Source organism: Elaeis guineensis, chromosome 5 (assembly GCF_000442705.2).
Source record: "Elaeis guineensis isolate ETL-2024a chromosome 5, EG11, whole genome shotgun sequence".
NCBI classification, from domain to species: domain Eukaryota; kingdom Viridiplantae; phylum Streptophyta; class Magnoliopsida; order Arecales; family Arecaceae; genus Elaeis; species Elaeis guineensis.
Window position 1 is genome coordinate 74143531 of NC_025997.2, and position 23148 is coordinate 74166678.

Below are 23148 nucleotides of genomic sequence, written 5' to 3' on the forward strand. Positions count from 1 at the left end.
AAAAAGAAAAAGTGGATCGATCCACCTTGAAGCTAATACAAGCAGCAATATCAAGAGTATATTACAAATTATTATTCAGGTAATAAAATAAAGTATAAAGATAGGCAATATTGATGACTTGCAATCGCATGTATAAAACAAAATAAATATGACCAAAACTTTGAAACTAAGATAGAGCCACTGGAGATCTAGTAAAGCCATATGCATGTATGTATGTATGTATGTACATATGTATGTATGCCATGCCCAGTAAGCACATAAACAATGCAGCACCCAGTTAGCTGCTAAATTCAAGTTCTTGTAACATCTGAAAATGCCTAAATGACACTCATGGTTCTTTACTAAGAAGATAAATTCATTTTTCCAATTTGTAGGCAAACATTTTGCACACTCTTGGCTCAGTTACTTTGATATTTTTATTTGTTTTAAGTTTTACTTGTGCAGAAAAACTGATTTATTAAATTCAATAGGTGTCATATAACTCTTTTTTGAAGTTATAGATGTGTGTAGTCATATTTTGGGTTCTGAACATGTTTAAAGCTACATAGGTAATATCTTGTTGAATAGCTAGTAAACCTCATCAGATTATTAGGTACACTGAATAACCTAATATTGTAGTTATAATGCATTTTATTCTAAATAGCAAAAGGTGAAAAAAGTAGGAAAGTTTGAAGACGTTGACTTTCAACAGAGAGCTTTTGGATAGATAAGGTCCATTCAGAATCCTACCGCAGTTGCTTTTTTCCTTTCTTTTTTTGGGTAATTATTGCAGTTGCTGTTTTAAAGGGAAATAGGTCCATAATTTCATATAAATTTCTTGTTATGCAATAGTTAAATTCCATTAAAAATAATCAAGACATTGGTTTCTAATGGCAACTCTTTTTGATCACTTGATTAACAGTGGATTTAAGCAGGTCAATTTATTCTATAATTGCTATCTAAGAACTTTAATTTCAGATTTCTTTATACACATTTGACTTTTAAAGAACATTGCTGCATTTCCCTGAAAGGCCAATCACAAGATACAAGAGCACTCTATAACGGAGTCAAAGATAGGGGACATTTGGGCATCGAAGTGGCTGGATCTTTCAGTTACAAGTCATATGATTTATTAATAAACTGAACTATTTGAGTGTGTTAAAGGCTGCTTATCTTATTCTCCTCATTCTTTTTCTGATCTTCTCTATACGGTAGGTGACAACAAATCAAAAAGACCATGAAAACTCAAACATCAATGCTGAAAGCAATATAGGAAAAAAGGCCATGGTGATGATGACAACTGAAAACAAATGAGAACACCAGAGAAAAATTACAAAAGTATAGCAGATTGAGCAACTTTATGCAATTTGCAAGGTTTAAAAACATTTTGCCTGACAAGACAGAATCAAATGGCAACATAAAAATAGGGGAGCGAGCATACAGCCTTTCTTGTGAAGGGCCTACAAAGGTGAATAGGATCAGCACGAATAAAGACTTTCATGTAAAAAAGGTGACATCTCTTTCTTTCATGCCCGATAGAAGATGACAGAAAAAGGATTTAGCTCAATCAAGCTAAATATAGGCCTTGCTCGCAGCTTCCTACTCTTGACGATTACTGATGACTGCTCCTCTGCTCTACCTCAGGCAGATTGTTCAAATGGTCGTGACGCATAAAATGAAAGGCTACAAAATGGTTAACAAAATATAACAAGCAGATTTCAAGTTTTCTTCATATGCATAGAGATGATGGCATCCAGCCAAATGTTAGACCAACAACATAAAGCTCTCGCAATTTAAGAGCACCACTTGGAGGATACTATGATAGGAGATCAAGTCAACAACAGCGGGATTAAAAGTCCATCCATTAAAAATCATCCTACCAATCCGCTTATGCAAATTTCACTAAAAATTGAAACAAAGACCATAGAGGATCTGACAGATGTGAATCCACAAGAGGTGCAACAACCATAAAATTTTCTTTTATTTTTAAACAATAATAATAATCAAGCATTGATTTTGCAGCATACTCAATCTTGATCTGAAGGCTCCAATAACCTGCCTCATTTGGCAATCGATCTAGTGGTTTGTGATTGACAAATGCAAGATGTTGGACTAACTGCCCTATCATTCAAAGGCAAGTGTTATGTTGGTCTTCATCACATCAACACAATCCTACATTGGAACATGAGGATTTAAGTCATACAAAATATTTAGAGGACAAGATCTCCAAAGCAGAAGTGTCCAGTAGCACCTAGGATTTAGTTAGAGTTCTAGAGATGCATTGTCAGGTTTAGGCTGGTTTAGGCTGCATTTCGCATCATTGTCACTTTTGCTTTTAAAAAAATAAAAAATAAAAACAGGAAATCTGTTTCCATATCTTTTAAAATTTTTGATAACAAAAACATAATTGGTGGTCACTATAGTATTTAATTTTTTATTTTGACAATAGAGGGAGGAGAGTAAGCTCTGCCAGTGGGGTTGCCTTGGGATCATCTCATGAACCGTTCTTGTGGTCTCTGCTAGGCTCAGGCATGGGCAAGCGCATTGAGGAGGGAGGAGGCAGTGGGGGCATCAAGAAGAGCGGCAATTGGGAGGATAGTCAAAGAAGCTAGCAGAGGGAGAGGAGATGAGGGGAGGCAAGGGACCAGAGGATAAGGTGAATGCAGGTGGGGTGGAAGAGATGAGAGGGAGGGAAGAGGGAGGACCTTCTTGGTAAAGCAAGTGGGGGGAGGAAATGAGGCAGTAGCTAGTCACCAAGGGCCAAAAGAGATAAATCATGGAAGCTAAGGATTTAATGGCTGAAAAAGTTATTTCTGAAAATAATGGAAGCAAAAAATTTCCAATTACATTTTTTCCATAAAACAGAAATAAGAGAACCAAACATCTGTCTTGCATCGAATTTCATTGTTTATGTTTCTTCTAAAAAAAAGTGACACCAGATAGGGCATTAAAATTTCATTTTGGTTTTCCTTTTTTTTTTTTCCTTTTTTATGTTAAGGTAAGTAACAACGATAGTTGTCATTTGCAAAACTTGAGATCAGGACACAGTGCAGAATTTGGATGTATTTGACGGAGCAAACAGGTTCTTTGGACAAGGTTCTCGTGGCTTCAAAGTGCGAAACCAGGATTGCTTAGAAAACCATTTTCTTTTTCTTTGGCTGTTAGCTTAGTTTAGAGAATAGGACTAGTTTAGTAAGCAAATTAATTGTTTAGCCTCGGTTTCCTATGTTCATGTCACCTTGGCCTATATATCTATAGGCAATGCCTTCCTCAAGGGATGGAAAATGAATAAAAGCAAAAAACTATGGCCTTTTATTTAGGGTAAATTATGCTTTTAGTCCTCTCCAAGTTTAGGTCGGGTTTTCAATAACTCCCTGAACTTCAAAAAGCTTAAATTTGATCCCTATCATTTCACCAATGTTTTGATGTCATCTTTCCCCCAATTCTGGCTACTTTCTCTCACTGAACATCCCTATTGCCATTAACAGGTGATTATATGGCCAATTGCAATGCATCAACCACTTAGGTGATTACATGGCCAATTGGTGAAAATGTGGCATTCATTTTCCTTTCTGGCACCACTATCAGTATATGGATGATGGTGTAGCATAACAGATGAAAATTTTTATTTTGATAAAGCAACGTATGGGTGATGATGTGGTATATAGGAGATGACATGGTACGTAGCACATGCCACTAGAATTTCCTACAGGACACTCCTCCCCTTGCCAATCAGAGAGGGTCTCATTTTGGCCACTCTCTCACCGAAAATTCCTGTTGCCGTTGACAACTGATTATATGGCCAACTGCATGGCATAAACCACTTAGGTGATTACATAGCCAATAGGTAATAATGTGGCATTTATTTTTCTTGTTGGCATCATTATCAACATATGAACGATGGTGTAGCATAACAGATGAAAATTTTTATTTTGATGATGCAATATATGGATGATGATGTGGCATATAAATAATGATGTAACATATAGGAGATGACATCGTACATAGCACATGCCACTGGAATTTCCTACAAACCACTACTTCCCTTGCCAATGAGAGAGGGTCTCCAAGAGGGAAGCCACCCTCAATCAAACGATCAAATATATGAACAATCAATCGAAGCTCCAGGGGATAGAAATTGTTAGATGTATGACCTGAAAAGCCAATTGTTAGCTGACACATTGTATTAATTCCAGACATATCCTTGTACTTGATTTATTGAAATTAATAATATGGACAATTATCTTCATTCTAGAATAATGTGACCTAGAATCGTCCAAAGAATTAATGGTCAATGACACATATTCTCAAAAGTTGAGAATTTGAGACATATGTCGTTATAGATTAACTCCTGAATTGCTTCCGATCGTTAAATCGTCACGGGGACGATGACTGATCCATCAAGATCGGTGCACGAATCGCTTCCCTCTGGATAGACGGATCTTGAGTCTACAGTGCGGAAACATTGGAGCAAGAGTGCAAATGATTGTTAGAGAACAACGGTACTAAGCATGACCAAGAATGAAAGATCACTTGGATGTCTACTCACTCATCAATGACTGTCTCGATACTGTAGCTGTATGAGTAGTTCTTTGACCTGCGATGCCTCGACTGCTCACAGTGGAGTTGTAGTTTGACAACATATAAACATGATCCCTAACCATTCAGGATCTTGTGGTGTTCGTTAACTGCAGTAAGTTCCCTGTAGGAGTAAGTGTGAACTTATAGAGGATCCATCGGCCTTAGTAGTTGGGGAGTAGTCCTATGCGACCTTAGAGGCTGAATCCTTAAGTCTGTGACCACAGCAGCGTGATAATAGAAAGGAGTTCCAATGGGATTCACGATTGGTCTCAAGCTAATTAAGTCTGGCATACAATGAATGCTTGGGATTTGACAAGTTTTCATGACCAACATCCTGTCGGAACTCTCAATAGAAGAACTTGATCACACGATAACTACATCTAGGGGTTCATCTTTCGGTTCTACTGAGTTGCCACTACATGTTGCTAGGCACCACATTGGTAAATTGTAAGCACTTATTAGAATCATTTTCGAATCAACAATCCTTATTGAGTTGAGTTAGAATTGTTCCAGCCCATCGAAAGGAGTTTCGATGATTCTATGATGGAGATCATAATATGTCTCACTATCAGACAAAATAGAACTTGAGGGATCACACACAAAAGAAGCACGACCTGATCAATAGCTTAGATCATAATCAAATTATCAATTAGATTGATGGTTTAAATTAAGAAACTGCTAATTATGTAAGGGCTACATATTTAGTAACTGCTAGTTGTTAGCAAAGAGACTTAATTACAAGTATTACAATATAATTAGATTTAATTAAATTATAGATCTAAGTCTTAATTAATTTAAATCAGATTTAATTTAATTGGGCTTGATTTAATTTAAGACTAATTGGATTTAATTATCCAAATTGGACTTGGATTTCAATTCTGATTATATTAGGATTGACAGCATTTTCGAATTTGATTCGAATCGAGTTCAAATTGGATTCAAACTGAATCCCATTTGAAATCAGATTGAAACAGGTGCCTAAGCCCAAAGTTATCTGGGCTTCTCTCTCCTATTACACGCAAGAAAAAGGGAGGGGCGCGTGATTTTCTTTGCATGCATGAAGGGAGAAGGGCGCCAATAGTTGGCGCCCCTCCTCTCTGGGTCTCTTTTTCTTTATTGGACTTTAATTTTTTTTATTGGCGCACCTCCTCTCTGGGTCTCTCTTTCCTTATTGGACTTTAATTTCTTTTGAATTTGATTCAAACAAGGAATAAAATCTTACACTTATCAGGTGAGGCACTGGATTGGGGTATTTTTGTGCGACAAAATAAGAGAAAAAAGCATGGGCGTGTGGTATTTTTGTAAGGGGTTTCTTCCATTGCCGCAAGACACCTTCTTAATGCCACCCCTCTCCTTTCTTTTATCATCATGGCCCACCTCCAGATTAGATCTAGAGAGAGATGAGAGAGAGAAAGAGAAGAAAAAGGTGTTCCTCTTCTCTTCTTGACAACATGTTTAGATCCCGATAGATCAGCACGAAGGGCTCATGCAACAGGATTCTTCTTCGAGTTCTAGAAGAAGTTTGAGATCTAAGTTAAGCGAAGCCTGTAAGATACTAGCACTCCGATGGTCTCGGTGCTTCGATCAGGCCATCTCCATGCAAATACCAGCAGAGACCGGATGCTTGTGCGGCTCCGACAGAAACCCGGGCATCCATCGGATCCGATCCGAGCAAAAAAAAAGGATAGCGATTAAGATAATCATTCTTCCTTCTCTATTTTAATTTTCAGATCTGAAATATTTGTTTCATGGTATATTAAACGACCCCTATGTGATTGTAGGATTAGATCCGAGCATGAATAAAATTAACATTGTTTTAATTTTACCTTTCCGTTGCATGTTTACATGCGATGAAAAAAATCTGCATGCTAATCACCTAGAAATCCAACAATGGTATCAGAGCCATGGGTTTTTAACATGTATGAAATAAATTCAAATCTGATTTCTCTTTAGATCTGAAAGTTAGTTTCAGATTTAAATTATTTATTTATGATTTGCTGATTTAAATCAGATCTAAAATCTGATTTCATGTATATGATACATAGATCTGATTTTATATACATATGTGATATGTTAGTATAGATTAATGACCTAGTAGCCTAGTTACTCTTCAAGATCCATAATAAAGACCGTCCTGCCATAGAGGACTATGGTAGAACGGATGTCTGCATGAATCAAGAGGAAGAACCGTCATCGACTTTGGAAACTGTTTTCAAAACAAGTTAACCTAAATATTAGATCTGAAATTAAGATGTTGAATGTTTTTTGAAAAATATTTTCAAATAATTTTAATCATCTTTTTAGATCTGATTTTGCATGTATGTGATATGTGCTTAATTAGTTTTAGATCTGATTTTTCATATATGTAAATGTGATAGTTAATTTTAGATCTAAAACAACCATATATGTGATATATGACATTAGGTTTCGATCTGAAATTGTTTTGAGATTATAAACCATTAATTCATGCAATGAAACATAATCTAAAAATCATTTTTAGAATCTGAATTTTATGTTTAAGCACGAGGATATGGGTTGAACAATTAGGTCTTGTGATTGAACTACAACAAGGATCATTGATTAGATCAGATTAGAACCTATTGTCAATTTTAAGCAGTTGATCGAACCTAATCAATGGTGGGTTAGGGTTAGGTCAAAGAAGCTCAAAGTCGAGTTTAATTGTAGTTTGTCACATCGATTCACATTTTGATGTGAATTAATTAACTCAAGACCGAATTTGGCTCAGTAGATCGAGTCCGAGTAATTTGGCTGACCTATTTAATTCTAATTGTCCAATTGGTGTCTAAGATAAGGCATCTTGACCGATGGTTTTTAATTGAAAACATGCTTACCTGACCATTTCGATGGTATCTAAGGCAAGTATCGGCGAACCCTCCCACCGATCTCACTTATCTAGCCAACTTGGTCGATTAAGTTTTAAATAAGATTGCTTAGTCATTCGTGTTCACCAATATCGACCAGGATAATCAGACATGAGATGTGCTAACCTAAACCAAATTAATCAAACATGAGATGTGCTGACCTAAACCAAATTAATCAGACATGAGATGTGCGGATCTGAACCAGACCAATCATTTACATGAAATGTACGTGACTATATAAAACAAATCTAAATCAAAACCTCCCCACAAATATTAAGTCCTAAGTCTTCCATTGTTATAGGAGTGCAAGCATCCTATTGGTGTTGATTGTTCTCGGCTGGTTACAATGGTTTAGTTGCACCGGAAAGACGCAACCACCCTATTAGCATGAGATGTTGCTAAGTAAAGATAGGGTTGGGCCCAATAATCGAGCACGATGAGGGACCTAATGATGGCTTTGCTTATGCATTGAACGGTGGGTCTGACTTAACTAAGGATTGGACCAATAAATGAACACATTGAGGCTCCATGACTTAGAGACCAATCGCTGCATCATGCTTGAAAAGCATTGGACAGTAATTATCCACTCATCGGTATAGCGTGGCCCAATAATCAGGCACAATGAGGTGCGCGCATATCGGTGGGACCGCAGTACCCACTAGGAATCCTATCACATAGCGGTTTCTGTATCTCCACAGGAGAGTGTGAGAGATTCGAAAAAATAGTGAGAGCTTTTATTAATTTCTTAAAGTTTCTAGAACAAATAGTGATTAAGTACAAACATCTAATTAAAATCTTCTTCTCTCTTCAGTTCATAACTCAGCTTCAAACTCCTTAGCCCGAATTGTAGGGTTCAACTGATTAACTGAGATGTACTGCAAACGACTGGCTTAGGAACTTCAGAATAGTTCTGAACTCAAAAAAAGCTAGGGTATGTTCTAGACCAAGATTCCCTTGTGTTATCAAACTATCCGACCGCTGAAATATTCCACACTTGATAAATGGATGGATAATGGCAATTAGGTTAGCTGCTATATCTTGGCCTCAAGGTCCAGCATGAGGACATCAAGACTTCAGGACTATGATGACTCACCTACAAGAATTATATGGTGAGCAAAGCCAGACTGTGCTTGAGCAGTCTATCCATGATCATTGATTGTCAATTAAGGACCTGAAAGAGCTTGAGAAGCTCGAGAGTCCCTTAATAGTTCATTTTAGTCAGTTTATTGTAAACAACCGTATGAACAAGATTGATAACACATTGCAGAAATTGCTGAATATGTTGGTATATTCTTGAAAAGTTCAAGGGGCTATGTTCTTACCGTAGAATGGCATTTGATTTCAAGAAAGAGTCTGTTAGAACAAAAGGACTACAAGAGAATGAGTCAAAGAAGGATTTTCTCAAGGAGAAGACGTTAGACAAAGAAAAGTGTTTCTACTGCAGTACTAACGGCCACTCAGAGAGAAATTGTCCTTCTACCTGGATAGCCTAAAGAAGAAAGGTGACACACCTTGTGAAGGTATGTCAAATCTATTTGTTTGCATACTGATGTATTCGAGCAAATAGTGAGTGCCGTAGGATCCGAGAGATCTAGGGATGACATAAATAATAAGTATAGATGGTACCTCAGATTAGGTCATTTTGGAGAGGACAGGATATACAAACTGGAAAATAGATCGTCTCCAAGGCTTAATGAATTTTGAGTCATACCCAGTTTATGGATCCTGCCTTCAAGAAAAAATGACTAAACTACCTTTTATGGGATATGGAGAGAGGACCACTGATATACTTGTCCTGGAACACACTGATGTGTGTGGCTCATTTGATGTGCAGGCCAAGGATGGTAATTTCTACTCCATTATTTTTACCGATGATTATTCACGATATGAGATACAAGTCTGAAGCCTTTGAAATGTTCAAAAAATTCAGATATGAAGTAGTAACTAAATTCAGAAATCCCTTAAGATTCTTCGATTAAATCGAGGAGGCGAATACCTTAATAAGAATTTCAGAATTATCTCATGCAAGCGGCATAGTCTCATATTGGAATCCTTCAGGTACTAATTGGGTACGGGTATAGGAGGAATTGGACCCTATTAGATATAGTTCGGTCCATGATAAGATTTACTCACTCACTAATCCTTATTTCTTTAGGAACATTCTTTAATCTTTTAAATGGGATTCTCTCTAAATCCATTCCTACTACACCATATGAGATGTGGTATGGTAAGAAATTGAATCTTGATCATCTCAAGATTTGGGGTTGTTAGCTCATGTCGAAAGATAACAGACAGACAAGTTAGAGACTAGGTTTATAAAAGCTTGTTTTATAAGGTATCCTGAAGAGTTGTTAGGATACTAATTATACTTCCCAACAGATCACAATGTGATTGTGACCCTTCATACCACGTTCTTGAAAAATAATTTATCCAAGATAGTGGTAGTGGGAGAAAATTGAGCTCGAAGAGAGTCTCTAAAGAACAACGAGCTGAAGATCTGACTGAACCCATTCAATCTGAACCAGTTAGTGTAGAACCTCTTCCACCTTATAGATTGAGTAGGATTTCCTATCCTCTTGTATTCAAACAAAGTATAAGAAATGTTCCTCATGGAAAATAAAAAATAGAAAATACGAGATGATTCCAAAATCTATAATGAGGCGATGTTAGACATCGATTCCGAAAAATGGATGAAAGCAATAAAGTCAAAGGTTGACTTGATGCATTCCAACCAAGCCTGACTTTAGTAGATCCACCAAAAGATATGGTACCTATTGGATGCTTAAGGATCTACAAAAGGAAGATAAGTTCGGATGGATAGGTAGAGATCTAAAAGCGAGGCTCACGGCGAAAAATTATAGTCAACACGAAAGCATTGACAGGAGATTTTTGCCTGTAGCCATGCTAAAATCCATCTGGACACTGCTTGATTTTACGGCATACCATGATTATAAATCTGGTATTTGATGTGAAAACTGCCTCCTCAAATGGATATCTTAAGAAAGATATCTATATGGGGTAGCCTTTTGGGTTTCACTTTCAGTGATAGGAAATCACAAGATAAGCAAGCTGCAATAGACTGAAACAAGCATCTCGGAGTTGGAATATTCGATGTGATCAAATTGTTTGATTACATCAGGAACAAGTGTCTAAGGAATGTATTTATAAGAGGATTAATGGGAGGATGAGATTCTCCTGATTGGAAAAATATCCCCATGCTGACTTCGGTTAAAATACGATTATCTAATGAATTCTCCATGAAAAACCTTAGGAAGCATCCTATATCTTTGGGATAAAGGTCTGTGAGACAGATATAGAAGGATACTAGGCCTTTCATAGGAAAAGTACATAAAGGAGGTGCTGAAAAAGTTCAGTATGGAAACTAAAAAAAAAAATTACCGCTTAGGCAAGGTATGTATCTCTCTAAGAAGATGTGTCCAAACACATCTAAGGAGATTTAGCTCATGAGCTGGATCCTTTATACTTCGGCTATAGAGAGCCTCATGAATACCATGCTATGTATTCGACTTGATATAATCTTGCTGTAAGTATCACGAGCAGATATCAGTCGAATCCAGATATACAATACTAGATAGCTGTAAACAACATCCTTAAGTACTTGAGAAGCACTAAGGATTTATTTTTAATTTTTGGAGGAGGGTTTGAGTTGCGGGGTTTGAGAATACATAGACTCAGATTTTGCATCTGATACTAATGGTAAAGAGTCTACATCAAGATGTGTGCAATATGAAAATTGATAGATTGGAAGAGTTTCAATAACCAATCATTGCAGGTCCTATGGAAGCTGAGTTAGTCACTTTTTTCAAAGGTGCTAGGTAAGATCTTCTTATCCAAGAAACTTTGTTGTAATTTGGTGTCATGAGATGCCATCATAGTGACAATATCGACACCATAGCCCTTAGCTAATGGAGCCTGGATCTCACCAGAATACCAAGCATATGAAAAAGTGACTTCAGATAATACGCAACAACCTCAACATGGAAGATGTCAAGGTAAAGAGAGTTAACCCCACGGATAACTTGGTGGACCCACTGACTAAGCCATTTAGCCAGCTAAAGACTGAAGTCCATCTTGAGAAGATGGGACTTAGATTTACGAGCAATTGACTTTAGATCAAGTGGAAGATTATTAGATATATGACCTGAAAAGCCAATTGTTGGCTGACACATTGCATTAATTCCAGGGTATATTCTTGTGCTTGATTTATTGAAATTAATAATATGGGCAATTATTTTCGTTCTAAAGTAATACGTCCTAAAATCATCTAAGAAGTTAATGGTCAATGATATATATTCTCAAGAGTTAAGAATTTGAGACATGTGTCATTATAAATTAACTTGTGAATTACTCTCGATCGTTGAGTCATCACGGAGACAATGATTGATCCATAAAGATCGGTGCACGGATCGCTTTCCTTTGGATAGATGGATCTTAAGTCTACAATATGGAGACACTGAAGCGAGAGTGCAGATGGTTGTTAGAGAACAACAATAGTGAATGTGATTAAGAACAAAAAGTCACTTGAATGTCTACTCACTCATCAGTAACTGTCTCGATGCTGTAATTGTGTGAATAGCTCTTTGACCTACGGTGCCTCGACTATCATAGTGGGGTTGCTGTAGTTTGACAACACATAAATATGGTCCCTAGCCATTCGGGGCCTTGCGGTGTTCGTTGGCTGCAGTAAGTTCATTGTAGGAATAGGTGTACACTTATAGGAGATCTATCGATCTTAGTAATTGAGTAGTCCTATGCGACCTAAAAGACTAAGTCCTTAAGTCTGTGGCCACAGTAGCGTGATAATGGAAAAGAGTTTCCATAAAATTCACGATTGAACTCAAGCTAATTAAGTCTAGCATATAATGGATGCTTAAAATTTGACGAGTTTTCATGATCTATATCCTGTCATAATCCTCGATAGAAAAACTTGATCACACGATAACTACACCTAGAGATTCATCTTTCTGTTCTGCTGGATTACTACTACATACTGCTAGACATCACTGATGGATTGTGAGCATCCATTAGGATCGTTTTCGGATCAACGATTTTTGTTGAATTGAGTTGGAATTGTTCCAGCCTATCGAAAGAAGTTTCGATGATACTGTGATGAAGATCATGATATGTCTCACTACCAAACAGAATAGAATCTGAGGGATCACGCACAAAAGAAGCACAATCTTATCAATAGCTTGGATCATAATCAAATTATCAATTGAATTGATGATTTAAATTAAGAAACTACTAATATGTAAGGATTACATATTTAGTAACTGCTAATTGTTAGCAAAAAGACTTAATTACAAGTGTTGCAATATAATTGGGCTTAATTAACTTATAGATCAAGTCTTAATTAATTTAAATCAAATTTAATTTAATTAGATTTGATTTAATTTAAAGCTAATTGGGTTTAATTATCGAAGTTAGACTTGGATTTCAATCCTGATTAGATTAGGATTGACAGCTTTTCGAATTTAATTCGAAATAGGCTCGAATTGGATTCAAATTGAATCCAATTTGAAACCAGATTGAAACAGGTGCCTAAGCCCAAAGTTATCTAGGCTTCTCTCTCTTATTACACGCCAAAAAAAGGGAGGGGCATGTGAAGACACACCCCCTTTTTTTCCTTTGCATGCGTGAAGGGTGAGGCGCCCTCCTCTCTGGGACTCTCTTTCCTTATTGAACTTTAATTCCTTTTTGAATTTGATTCAAACAAGGAATAAAAATTTATCCTTATCTGGTAAGGCGTTGGATTGGGGTATTTTTGTGCGACAAAATAAGAGAAAGAAGAGGGGGCACGACAAAATAAGAGAAAGAAGAGGGGGCATGCAGTATTTTTGTAAGGGGTTTCTTCCTTTGCCGCAAGACACCTTAACGCCACCCCTCTCCTCCTTTCTTCTATCATCACGCCACACCTCCAGATCAGATCTAGAAAAAGAGAAAAGAGAGAGAGAGAGAAGAAAAAGGTGTTTCTCTTCTCTTCTTGACATCCTGTTCAGATTCCGACAGATCAGCATGAAGGATTCGTGCAACAGGATTCTTCTTTGAGTTCTAGAAGGAGAAGTTTGAGATCTAAATTAAGAAGCAAAGTCTGCAAGATGCTAGCACTCCGATGGCCTCGATACTTCAATTAGACCGTCTCCGTGTGGATACCAGCAGAGGTCGGACGCTTGTGCGGCTCCGACAGATATCCCGGATATCCACCGGATCCAATCCGAGCAAGAAAAAAGGATAGCGATTAAGATAATCGTTCTTCCTTCTCTATTTTAATTTTCAGATCTGAAATATTTGTTTCATGGCCTATTAAACGATCCCTAGATGATTATAGGATTAGATTCGAGCATGAATAAAATTAAAATTGTTTTAATTTTACCTTTCCGCTGTATGTTTTCATGAGATTTAAAAAAAAAAAATCTGCATGCTAATCACCTAAAAATCCAACAAAAACTCCAGGCTTAAAGATGATTTGGAGTTTACTTTTAACCATCATTATAGAAGACCATGGAAAAACCTCTCCCACCTCGGTTCAAGATGCCTTAATAGGAAATGTACAATGGCATCTCGGACCCCCTGGACCACTTGGAAAGTTTTAAAACTTTCATGACGCTTCAAGGCGCCACCAATGCGGTGCTATGGGAAGCATTCTTGGCTTCACTTTGGAAGTCAGCTGGCCTTTGGTGCATTGACCTTCAACCAAGCTCCATCCACTCCTTCGAGCAACTCAATTGATTGTTCACAACCCACTTCATCAGCAGCTGGAGGCAGCAAAGAGGCTCAAAGAGTTTGTTCATAGCAAAGCAACGCGAAGGCGAGTCCCCTCAGAGACTATATCAACCGCTTCAATGCGGCAACATTGGAGATCCACGACCTGAACCATTCAATCGCAATGGTCCCCATAAATAGTGGTCCAAAACCTTCTCAATTTCTCTTCTCATAGGAGAAGTTCCCAAGAGACTTTATGGAGCTTCTTGCCTAAGCCAAGAAGCACGTCAACACCAAGGAGGCGATGGCAACTTGGCAAGAGTTAGCCGAGGATAAACCTGAAAACAAGAGGAATCAAGAAGAAAAGGAGTTAAGGAGGAAGCCTAGAAGAGATGAAGGAAGCTCCTACCGACCAAAAAGCCCACCTCAGAAGTTCGAGAGTTATACGCCTCTCAACACTCCGAGGGCATAGATCCTTATGGAAATTAAGAATCAAGTCATCTAAAATGGCCATGGAGGATGAAGGCGCTGGCAAGCAAAAAAGATTGGTGGAAGTATTGTAAATTCTACTGAAAGCGTGGACACAACACCAAGGAGTGCCTACATCTCAAGGATGAGATTAAGACCCTTATCCAACAAGAGCATCCTGGTCGCTACGTTAACAATCAACGGGACTGAGATGACATTGGTCAGGATCATCGCACCCTTGAATAGCATATCAATAATCGACCCATAGCAAGCTTTATCAACACCATCTCCAGCAGACCTGTGGCTGGAGGGACGACCTCATTGGCTCTAAGGAATCATGCTCGAGCTGCCCAAGCAGGAGACATATCTCCAAAGAGGCGGAGGATCGAAGAAGTTATTTCTTTCTCAAATGCCAACTTGGAGGGTAGACCCCCCACGATGATGCCATTATAATCTCCCTCATAATAGCAAATTATAATGTAAAAAAAAATCTTAGTAGATAATGGAAAGTCGGCAATATATTGGTGTATAATACTTTAAACAGAATGAATTTATCATTATATCTACTGAGAATTAACTCTCCTCTGATTAGATTCTCAAAAGATCATATTCCCATGGAGGGCACAATTACCTTCCCCATTACAGCTGGCCAAGAACCTTGGCAAATGACCATGATGTTGGATTTTTTTTGGTGGCAGAGGTCCCTTCAATGTACGTCATCCTAGGCTGGCTCGGCTTGAATACATTGCAAGCCATGGTGTCAACCTCTTACCTTATGATGGAATTCCCAAGCGAGCATGGAGTAGAAGTTCAGGGTGACTAGACATTAGCTTGGTAATGCTGTGGCTACACTCCAAAGAACAAGGCCGATCGAGACTTCCAATTGAAAGTCTAGATGCTCAGGACGAGCAGGAGCAATGAGGAGAACTAGCCAAGGAGCTCATCTCAATCCCTCTTGATGATGAAGGCATGGGCCAAGCTATGTAGATTGGATCTTAGTAGGGTGAAGCAACTAGGGTTCGGCTATTTGACTATCTCCGAGCTAGCACGAACATCTTTGCCTAATCAGCCTCGGATATGCTAGGTACAGACTGATGTTATTGTGCATAGGTTAAATGTGGACCCAACACATCGACTTGTGCATCAGAAGAAAAGGAGTTTTGCCATGGCAAGGCAGCACAACATTGATGAGAAGGTGGATAAGCTATTGAACGTCAGGTTCATTCATGAAGTCAACTACCCTGAGTCCTGACTAATTAGTCAATGTTGTCTTGGTGAAGAAGGCTAATGGAAAATGAAGGGTCTGCATCGACTATACCGACCTCAACAAAATCTGCTCCAAGGATAGCTTCTCGTTACCAAGTATTGACCAACTTGTACATATATTAATATTATATACATATATATGTAGATGTATGTATATGTATATGTATACGTATATAATAAATAAATATATATATATATATAATGTCTATGCATATATGTATATGTATGCATGTGCATATATATATACATGTCTATGTATGTATGTATATATGTATATACATATATGTATATATACACATACATATGTCACATATAAATATACATATATATATATATGGGCATACACATGTATACATATACATATACATATAGATGTGTGTGCGCACGCGTATGTGTATATGTATATATATGTATATGTATATGTATATGTATATGTATATGTATATGTATATGTATCTATATGTATATGTAGATGTATATACGGACATACACATGTATATATATATATACATGTATACACACATATACATACACACACATGTATATATGTACATACACACACACACACACCCACATATATATATGTATGTATGTATGTATGTATGTATGCATTCATGTGTGCAGGATAGCCCACAATTAAAGTACAAACATCAAAAGAAAACATCAAAATACATCCATGAACACAAGATGTCAACATCCCGCACCTTAAGACACTATAATATGCTACAACCCTCCTTTCCAAAGTGCACGATGTCAACAGTCCACATCTTGTGATGCTACAAGATGCTGCGATCCTCTTTACCAACCACCAGCATTGAAGACAGACAAGAAAATAATTATCAATCCCATGTCCTCACATTGAAGACATGAAGCACCAATTATGTGATATCGCTCTGGGGCAATGAGGACATTAGAATAAACTACTTGACTTGTGGTGGTCAACTTCGATTGATACAAGCAAGGTTGGCGAAACCGGTACCGATGGCCGGATCGGCCAGCTGGCGGTACGGTACGGCATGCTTATGTTCCGTTCCGAACCGAGGCGAACCGACGAAGGAAAACACGGACGAACCGGGGAAGAAAAAGAGAGAAAGAGAGAGAAATAGAGAGAGAGAGAGGGAGGGAGGAAAAAAAAGAGGGAGGGGAATCCACTGGAGGGGCCGTCGGAGGGCCGCCGGAGGACAGCCGTGGCCGTCAGGCGGTGGAAAGGGCTCCCGCGGCTCCGCGCCGGGAACAGGGGCGATCCGCCTCTGTTTCTCGGGGCTTTTTTTTAAAAAAACCTTTTCAAAGTGAAGTCGGCATGGGTTTTGCCGCTTCACTTAAGTGAAACCGACAAGGATTTTGCCGGCTTCACTTTGAAAAGGCTTTTTAAAAAAAAAGCCCCGAGAAACAAGGGCGGATCGCCCCTGTTCCCTATACGGAGCCGTGGGAGCCCTTTCCGCCACCCGACGGCCACGGCTGCCCTCCGACGGATTTTCCTCCCTCCCTCTCTCTCTCTATTTCTCTCTCTTTTTCTCTTTTTCTTTTCCGGCACCGGCATGTGCCGTTTTGCATGCCGGAACCGTCTCGGTTCTCCGCCGTGACGGTTCGGCACGCTCCGTACCAGGCGGTTCAATCCGGTATGGCAATCCTTGGATACAAGAGTAGGTAGAAGAGCCAAAGTTGCAAAGATAGGAGATGAGTCGGTGGATCTCTTTTCCAAGAACTATACAAGACTTAGATGACCCCAAAATCAGGCAATCTGGCCAAAAACAGAGCACAGAAAAAGGGCAGCCCCCAACTAAGAAGCATTAATGGACAAATAACAAAAATCTCTTGACCAGGACCTGTCCTTTGAAATAAAGGTAGAGAGACAAAAATAGTAGGTGTTTTGGATATGCCTATATGATCATTGTATTTTCTTTTTACTTCGGAGACTTAAATGGAGGGATCTAGGCCGGGCAAGTAGGGGCCGTGTAGAATGTTTTATCATAGATAGATTAGGAAAACCTACTGCTCGTTAATGTGCTTGCTATGTAGGAAGGAGTTAAAGCAAATTCAAGCTAACATAATTCTCCAATGGAATCATAAACACTACTTTGAAATTGTAATCCCCTATTCTCCTATTCACCCAAAATATATATATATATATATATATACATACATACATACATGGATACATACATACATACATATATACATACATATATACATACATATATACATATATAATGTGTGTGTGTGTGTATGTATATATGTATGTATTTATGTATATATGGATGTATGTATGTATGTATACACATGTATATATATATATGTATGTGTGTGTGTATATATGTATGTGTGTGTGTGTGTGTATGTGTATGTATATATATATATATATATACATACACGTGTGTGTGTGTGTATATATATAGACACACACACACATACAATCCCTTAAAGAGACAAAATCAATAGTAAAAATTGGTTTGCTGCATAAATGGCGTGGAAATTTTCCTCTTTTTGTAAAATCTGGCTATGCATGTGTGGATGTATGCATCTATGTATGCGGGACAGCCCACACTTAAAGCACAAACATCAAAAGGAAACATCAAAACTAATCCATGAACATGGCAAGTCAATATCCCACATCTTAAGACACTACAATATGCTACAATCCTCCTTGCCAAAGTGCAGGATGTCAACATTCCACATCTTGTGATGCTACAAGATGCTGTGATCCTCTTTACCAACCACCGGCATCGAAGACAGAGAAGAAAATAATTATCAATCCCATGTCCTCACATTGAAGACATGAAGCACCAATTATGTGCTGTTGCTCAGGGGCAAACAAGACATTAGAATAAACTACTTGACTTGAGGTGGTCAACTTCGATTAATACAAGAGTAGGTAGAAGAGCCAAAGTTGCAAAGATGGGAGATGAGTCAGTGGATCTCTTTTTCCAAGAACTATACAAGACTTAGATGACCCCAAAATCTGGCAATCTAGCCAAAAACAGAGCACAGAAAAAGGGCAGCCCCCAACCAAGAAGCCTTAATGGACAAATAACAAAAATCTCTTGGGCGAGACTTGTCCTTTGAAATAAAGGTAAGAGAGAAAAAATAGTAGGTATTTTGAATATGCCCATATGATCATTGTATATACTTTTTACTTTGGAGTCTTAAATGGAAGAATCTTACACTGGGCAAGTAGGGGTCGTGTAGAATGTTTCATGCTAGATAGATTAGGAAAACCTATTGCATGTTAACGTGCTTGCTATTTAGGAAGAAGTTAACGTAAATTCGAGCTAACATAATTCTCCAATGGAATCATAAACACTACATCATAAACACTACTTTGAATTTGTAATCCCCTATTCTCCTATTCATGCAAAGAGACATAATCAACAGTAAAGGTTTGTTTGCTGTGTAAATGACATGGAAATTTTCCTCTTTTTGTGAAATCTGGCTATGCATGCATGAATGCATGTATGCATGCATGAATGCAGGACAGCCCATACTTAAAGTACAAACATCAAAATACATCCATGAACACGAGATGTCAACATCCTGCATTTTAAGACACTACAATATGCTACAATCTTCCTTGCCAAAGTGCAGGATGTTTACATTCCACAACTTCTGATGGTACAAGGTGCTGCTATCCTCTTTACCAACCACCAGCATTGAAAATAGACAAGAAAACAATAATCACTTGAACTTAGAATCCCATGTCTTCACCTTGAAGACATGAAGCACCAATTATGGCCCATTTATCTAGGACATTAGAATAAACTACTTGACTTGAGGTCGTCAACCTCGATCGATAGAAGAGTATGTAGAAGAGCTGAAGTTGCAAAGATGGGAGACGGGTCAGTGGATCTCTCTTCCAAGAACTATACAAGACTTAGATGACCCCAAAATCTGGCAATCTAGTCAAAAATAGAGCACAAAAAACGGGCAGCTCTCGACTGAGACCTGTCTTTTGTAATAAAGTCAGAAAGACAAAAATAGTAGGTATTTTGAATATGCATGTATGATCATTGTATTCTCAAGCAAGCAGTGGTCATGTAGAATGTTTTCATGCTAGGTACATTAGGAAATCCTATGCACGTTAATGTGCCTGCTGTTTAGGAAGGAGTTAATGTAAGTTCGATCTAACATAATTCTCCAATGGAATCATAAACACTACTTTGAATTCGTAATCCCCTATTCTCCTATCCACTCAAAAATATACACATATAATCCCCTAAAGAGACATAATCAATAGTAAAAATTGGTTTGCTGCATAAATGGCATGGAAATGTTTCCTCTTTTTTGTAAAATCTGGCTTAGCATTTATTGAACCAAGAGAAAGGGGAAGGATCTCAAGTAAACCTCATATTTCAAAACACACTCTTCTACATACATCAAGAAGATAGATAAAATTTGCCTCAAAAGTTATAAGGTAACAATGATGCCACCAGCTAGGGGTGGAAACAAGTGGAACATGAGCGAGCTGAGCTATGTCCAAGCACATCTCAAAGTTAAAATGGCCCAGCTCAAGCTCAAAGTCAAACCGGGAAACTGCTCCTAAAGCTCACTTGTGTATGGTCAAGCCAGCTCAAGTTTAGCTTCAGCGGTGGACCAAAGGGGGGCTAAGGGGAGGCATGGCTTACCCAAGATTTCAAAAATTTCAGAAGGTCATTGCAGGAAACATCACACAGTTCTTCAATAATATCCATATTACCCCCTTGAAGATTTGCCCTTAACCTCTTTAGGCCTATCATAATTTCCAACCATATTTTTTTTGTAATTTTTCCTCTTGGTTGTCCACTCAACTCAAACACTTCAAAGCAGACTCCTGAACAATCATCCTAGGCCTTTAAATTTGGAGAAGTTTTCCTTCTCATGTGAGAAGCCAGACATTTGCACTCCTATATAAGGAAGTTCACATTTGTTTTCCTTTCCTAATTAGAAGATGTGTGATTGTCATTTTGAATTTATATTCCTACAGCTTTTAAAGCAATATCAAATAAAGTTACTAATTATGGCTCGATTACAGCCACCGGGTGATCATCGGAAGGGATAGTGCACATTCTTTGCCTTTAGGAGAGCAGCATGTAGGCTTTTCTTTGTTTTAGAGCTGTTCTCATCACACAATGCTATTATATCTATTTAATATGACTAATTTGTATCAATCCAAAAAGATTATCAATTTACTTTCAGAAGTATGATGTACAATTTAAGTGAGATCCTTCATCCAACAAATTACATAAAATCTCTTTTCTGTATATTACCTTTGCATGTGAGGTGTGTCTCTTGTTCTTCATCAACATTCTAGAATTTTGGTTATATTCTATTAACACGTTATGAACGAATGATCACTATTTTGTAACTGACTGTCCCTTGAGAAATTGTGGTCAAGCACTTGTTCTGGTTTTTCCTATGGTACATGTCTTCTTTCATTTTATACAAAAAAATCTTCTTTCATTTTATACAATTTTTTTGGTGGTCATAGACATTTTGGAATGGAAACTAATTAAAGATACTCATTGAGCAACACGGATCTCACATATTTCAAAACACATTCATTTATCCTGATGATCAAATTTTGGATAATGTTGGCATATCGCTTAGAAAAAATGTCAGTATTGTATGTATAACGTTTTCTTTCAATTTATTGATACATATTGAAACCCCAAATCAAAAGCCATGTTTCACCCCTGCTTGGCTCATTTAAGCTCGAATATTAAAAGGATCAGAACCCAAGCTCACTCCACTCATGTCCAGCTCAGTTCCATTCTAGGTTCAGCTTGATAATGGGCTCCAATTAAAAGTAGCTCAAAATCAATTATAATCTCGGCTTGATAGTGAGCTCAATTCAGTAACCAAGATAGCCTAAGAACATTTATATAAAGCAGTGAAGCCCTGAAGCTTTTACCCAAAATTAAAAATTTCATCAAAGAAAATGAAAAGTTTGAACATCTGCTATTCTGTACTTCTACAAGCTACAAAAATAACTCAACTAAGATCAATCAATGGAAACAACATTATTAAACATCTTTCTTTGAATAAGATCACAGAATAACAAAAAGTCATTAAAGACCTAGATCCGGACTGAGATCACAGAAAAACAGAAATCTGTTCTCTCAGGTATGCGTTTGGAGAAAACTAAATGAAGAAGTGCTCTAATTGGGCTCATACAGTACCTTGAAGCCTTACAAGACTTGAAGCCTTGATCTCGAAGCAGCAGACTTTGTGAAGAAACCCTAGAGAAAAAATAACATCAGCGTCATGAATATAGAATATCGCCGTTATCTTGAAACGTTGCCAACAGGATCTCGATCCACGTAAGGAACTTGAGAGAATTCTAAAGTTGAAGCCGGACAGGAGGAGGAGAGTCGGAGGGTTGTATAAAGGGGAATGAGAGCCGGTGAGGTAAAGAGGAAGAGGAAAGGCAGCAGAGGACACGCCGTCGGCGATGGCAGTTCGGTGGACGCCGGCGATGAGAGGCCGTCGGCGAGTGGACCCCGTGAGGAGAGGCCGTCGGCGGGTGGACGCCGCGGTACGATGACGGGAGCCAAACAGGGTAAAAAACAAAGCCAAAAAGAAAAAGTAATGCTCTGATCCGTGGTAGGAGAGAGAAATAAAGATTTTACATCTTTTGGAAATAAAGATTTTAATCCACTGGCTAATTATTTATTATTTATAAATTTAAAATATAATATATATTTGTTTTTAAATCTATAAATTATATAAAGTAGCTCAATTTTATAATTTTTATTAAAAATTACTCTCACTAGATTTTTTTTAAAAAAATTTAAAATATGATATGCAGTCTTCTAACAGAAGATGGAAGTTTAAATCTTCAAAAAGGATATGCTAGTACAACTTTGAGGGGAGGAGAAAGTAATGTCTAAAATATAGTGCATTTCTTATAATTTGTAGATTATCAAGAATTTGATTTAGCACAAAAATTATATATGATGTTATATATCATTTATAACTATATGCATGCATATGGTGATTCCAGAATTTTGCCTTTGGAGTGCTTCTTGCTATCTTAAATTCAAACCATCGTATCTCCGAAAATTTAGCAATCTGTGATGATAATTAGGGATCGACCTTCCATCATTAGCTTCGAAGTTTTAAAGAGTCGTGATCTCAACTTCTAGTTCAGCAGCCTTTCTAAATAAATTGCCTATATATTCTCTATTTTATTGCCTTGGGACATTCTTAGTTTAACCAATAAAGAAATTTTAGCACTAAGAGAGTGATGCCTATTGCATTTCCATGCTCTTTTGAC

The 23148-nt window shown here is 37.8% G+C and overlaps 1 protein-coding gene across 6 annotated transcripts in view; it reads right to left on the reverse strand.

Annotated features, from left to right (window-relative positions):
• The window catches only part of LOC105034915 (uncharacterized), a 56829-nt gene extending 34360 nt beyond the window's left edge, over nucleotides 1-22469 (reverse strand). For 3 of the 6 annotated variants that reach the window (XM_019847138.3, XM_073257964.1, XM_019847136.3), the window contains exon 1: nucleotides 22052-22469. The gene's annotated coding sequence lies outside the window, so the exon portion shown is untranslated. Of the gene's footprint in view, nucleotides 1-1420; nucleotides 1663-22051 lie in introns of all 6 variants that reach the window. The other 3 variants (XM_019847139.3, XM_019847135.3, XM_019847134.3) reach the window with 3 other exon arrangements.
• Between the last annotated feature and the right edge of the window lie 679 nt (nucleotides 22470-23148).